This window comes from Galeopterus variegatus, unplaced genomic scaffold, assembly GCF_000696425.1.
Source record: "Galeopterus variegatus unplaced genomic scaffold, G_variegatus-3.0.2 Scaffold2985, whole genome shotgun sequence".
In the NCBI taxonomy this organism is placed as follows: domain Eukaryota; kingdom Metazoa; phylum Chordata; class Mammalia; order Dermoptera; family Cynocephalidae; genus Galeopterus; species Galeopterus variegatus.
Genome location: NW_007729096.1, coordinates 423390 through 428109, shown reverse-complemented (window position 1 = coordinate 428109; position 4720 = coordinate 423390). Strand labels below are relative to the sequence as shown.

At 44.3% G+C, this 4720-nt stretch overlaps 1 pseudogene; it reads left to right on the top strand.

Moving 5' to 3' along the window:
- Window positions 1-3803, top strand: part of LOC103599492 — a 14170-nt pseudogene extending 10367 nt beyond the window's left edge.
- Window positions 3804-4720: the final 917 nt, after the last annotated feature.

Sequence of the window (4720 nt, the reverse complement as noted above, 5' to 3'; positions counted from 1 at the left end):
TGCCGGACACGGAAAAAGACAAAAGACAAAAAAAAAAAAAAAAAAACCCCCTTATTGGTCATCTTTAAAAAAAAAAAAAAAAAAAGATCCCCTTACTGGTCATCTTTAAAAAAAGAAAAAAGAAAAGAGAGAGTCAAAGAAAGCTCTGTCATTATCAGATAAAAGCCCTCACCAAGTCCCAGGGTGGCTGTGGACTAGTCCAAGGCTGAGTCCCCTGAGGAGCAACATTAGATATTTAACACAGGGAATTTGAGGGTGGAGGGTGGGGGGCAACAGAATATGACCTATACACCAGGAGAAAAAGCAGGCAACAAAAACTTAATGTGAGAGTGACCAGGGGTTGGACTTCACAGAAAAAACCTTCAAAGTAGCCATTATGAATACTTTCAAAGAACTAAAGGAAGCCATGATAGAAGAAGCAAAGCAAGACATGAGGGCAGCACTGCATCCACAGAGAGCATCAGTGCAGAGAGAGAAAGTGCAAGACAGAGCTGGATGGAAATGCTGGAGTTGAAAGTACAACCAAAATGGAAATCCCCTGGAATGTCTCAACAACAGATTTGAAGAAAGAACTGGCAAATCTGAAAATAGATCATTAGAGATTATGCAATCAGAAAACAAAGAGAAAAATGAGAAATGAAGGAAACTATTAAATGCACCAACATGTCCCTCCTCAGACTCCAGACCTCCTGCCCTCTTCCACCAGTTCCCCACACTCATCTAGCCCCTCACCCTGCCCCACCAGAGCCTAGCACATGCTCTGAGCAGTGGCTTGACCTGATCCCACCCCCTCCCCACAGTGGAAGGTGGGCACAGAGCCATCTTCTTTAATTGGATCAGGACACCTTCCTGGCTGAGGGCCTTCACTTCAGGATCCCCTGGTTCCAATACCCCCATTATCTATGACATTAGGGCCAGACCCTGAAAAATCTTCTCCCCCACAGGCTCCAAAGACCTGCAGATGGTAAATATCTCCCTGCAAGTGCTGTCTCAACCCAATACCCAAGAGCTTCCCAGCATGTACCAGCACCTAGGCTGGACTATGAGCAGTGAGGGTTGCCGTCCACTGTCACCGAAGTGCTCGAGTGTGGTGGCCAAGTTCAATGCCTCACAGCTGATCATCCAGGGGGCCCATATCCCTGTCGATCTGATGGGAGCTAACAGAGAGGGCCAAAGACTTTAGCCTCATCCAGGATGATGTAGCCATCACAGAACCAAGCTTTAGCCAAGAGTACACAGCTGCTGTAGAAGCCAAACAAGTGGCCCAGTAGGAGGCCCACTGGGCCCAGTTCTTGGTGAAAAAAGCAAAGCAGGGACAGTGTCAGAAGATGGCGCAGTGCTGCCACTGCCACTGCCATGGGGCCCACCCGGGGACTGACCCCCCCCTCCCACAACCAGGCAAGGAGCATGCCAAAATCACCTCTTCAATGTGGATGGCCCACCACAGCCACCACAATAGCCACAGCTGTCGCAAAAGTGGCTAGACCTCACAACCACCATGCAGGTGGTCCGCCAGCCACTCAAGTGCATTGACACAAGGAGAGCCACCAGCAGAGATAAAGAAAAGAAGATGATGCCTCTCTCCACAAAGCCCATAGTGACAGAAGAAGTATCTGCTCTACCATAATATCGGGGGACCTGATCACACCTCTCAGCATTGGACAGATCATCTAGGCAACAAATCAACAGAGTAACCGTTACTCTTTCAGAAGGAGAGAAGAAATCTAGGGTTATCAGTTGTGGGAGGGGGGAGGAAGAGGGGGATGGGGAGAGATTGGACAAGGGACATAAAGAATAAGTATGATTTATAACAATATATGTGCTAGTAATATTGATTTGATCAACATATGTCAACACTGAACCCCTAAAACATGTATAATCAATTATGATTCAATAAAAAATAAACAACAACAAAAAAGAAGATAGTGCAGGCTGAAGGGGAGGCAGAGTCTGCCAAAATGCCTGGAGAAGCCCCGATCAGGAACCCAGGCTATGTCAAACTTCATAAGATCTGGGCAGCTCAGAACATCTCCAAGACGATCACCACATCACAGAATCGTGTTTATGTCACTGCTGACAACCTTGTGCTGAATTTACAGGATGAAAGTCTGAAAGTGACAACCTCATCAAGGGTAAGGAATAAGCCTGGTAACCAGGAACTCCAACCCCAGAGAAGATGTGGACCTGTTTCTGAAAGAGTGAAAGGCTAGGCCTGTGAACCAAACCAACTCCATTTTCCCTGCAGAGGACACTGTTACTTTTCCACTCCTCAGTTATGAGACCCCCAGGGCAAATGATTACCCCATGGGCTGCCCTAATAAAACAGACTGAGATAAGAGAGGAAACAAATACTTACTGAATTGCAAAACCCCTCTCCAATGCTTGTTTACTATAATTGTAAGCGTTACAGATTAACCTTAAGACCCATTTAGGAATTCCCACTTGCTCACAAAGCATCAAGGTGACTGCTACAATGACCCTCCTGGGGTGACAATGATGAAAACCTCCACCATCTTGGACCTACTGAGCATGCACCCATGACACAACCAGGAAGAACTGAACGGACCACCTCCAGTGATGCTGGCCTGCCACCCCTTAACCCCTTTCCCTATAAAAGACCCTGAACAGCTCCCCTTGGGAGGCTAGGTTTACTGTCATTACCCCCCTATGCATTAAGTCTATCTCCTCTTTTTATAAAGCATTGCTTGCTTTACTGCTGGGTATGTTGTTTATTTCTATGACTTTGGAATCCAAGAGCCTAATTTAGTCATTGGCAAAAATTGGAAAGCTTTGGGCACCAGAGAAGACTCTAGCTGCAAGAGGCAAGTGGCAGCTGGGACTATTTTGCTCCTGTGTCTCTGCTGCTGGTAAGTCTCTCCTGGAGTCCCCAGCCTAAATTCTGAAAAGGCAATGCTTTATTCTCTTTTATCTCCTTTCTTCCTCTTTTCTTCCTCTTTAAAGTAACTGCCGGACAACTACAGCTTAAGCTCCTCTCAACATGTGAGAAGCTGCTCCCTCTGGCTGGCAGTGGCTTGCCCTGATGGGTGACTGGCAGAGGTAGGAAGGCCAGTCCTACACTGTGAAGATCTTGCTTGAGCAGGTTTCCCCTGACAGGGGATTCATAACAGTGATGGGGATTCAGTCCCACACCGCACAGTGACTGGAAGTCTGGAAGCTGCTAAAATTCTCTTTACCTTTCTCTGATTTTCTGAGCCCTCTTCTGCTGTTTGGTTGGATTGTATCTGCTACTATGTACGTGCACCCTGGAGGGCTCCCAGCCATGCTTTCTCTAGGTACTTTTCTTCTTTGTGCCAACAACAGTTGAGGAGAACTACTTTTATCAATTACAGTCAATGGAATATGTTGGCCCTGCGGATTGGGACTAGGACAAACTGGACCCCACTGATCCTTTTTTCTCTTTGTTTGCTTGGTTACACATTTAGTTGAGTACCAGTAATCTGAATAAACCTTCCAATCCTTGGACCAACTTTTGGACTTTCAGGTCATTTGTTTATTGTGAGAGGGCAGCCGAGCCTGGGCTGTCGGGAACATTTTCCCTCCACTTTTTGAGGAGCCAGCTAGGGGTCCAGCATACCTCCCTCACCCTGCCCCCAGCATCATGTGATGGTCCCCTCTGCATGCATCCTCCCAACCCCTCTTGGATTAAGGAAGACTGAAAAACAACCCTTTTCAGAGAAATGACTTTACTCTTCCCTGTATTGGCCAGGGGTGTTGGGACAGTGAGTGATTTCTCAGTGATTTCCTACAGTGTGGTTCTCTCCCTCTAGGTTGGAAGCAGATAACTACCATCCCAGGAATTAATATTTTTTTATACTTAAATAGATACATAAATGCACCTACATACATGTAATAGAAAGGAGAGAAAGAAGAGAAAATATTCAAAGAAATAATGGCTTAAAACTTCCCCAAATTAACTACAACAAATGCAATAATCTACACATCTAAGAAGCTTGATGAACTCCAAATAGATGAACACAAAAAGATCCACTGATGTATCATAGTAAAAATGCCAAAGGTCAAAGACAAGGAGAAAATATTGAAAAGAGGGAGAGAAAAATGATGCAAGAAACCTCAATAAGATCAACAGCTGGCTTCTCAGCTGAAACAGTGAAGACCAGAATGCAGTGGGATTCAAAGTGCTCAAAGAAAAAATAACCTGTCAACCAAGAATCCTATATCCAACAAAGCTAACTCTCAAAATTAAAAGTGAAACAAAGACTTTCCCAGGTAAACAAAAATGGAGGGAATTCATTGTTAGCAAGCCTGCCTTACAAGCAATACTAGAAGAAGCTCTTTAGGCTGAAAGCAAGTGACACCAGATGAAAATTGGAATCCACACAGAGAGCACTAATAAAGGTTAATTGTAGAATTATAAAAGACAGTGTATATTTGTATTTTTCTCCTTTCTTAACTGATTTTAAAGCAATTGTACAAAACAATATGCATATAATGTATTGTTGAACGTATAATGTATAGAAATGTAATATATTTGACATTGATGGTACAAAGGAAAGGGGCATGAGCAAAAACATACTGGGCTGAGGAAATGACTTCCTATGGGAATTCGAAAGAAGCTCTCTAGACCCTGGTGAAAGAACCTGGTTCAGAACAGTAAGTATAATGTGCTACCTTATGAGGAGGAAGAAAATACAGATATATACATATATTTGTTTATATTTCCAAGAATAACTGGCACAGT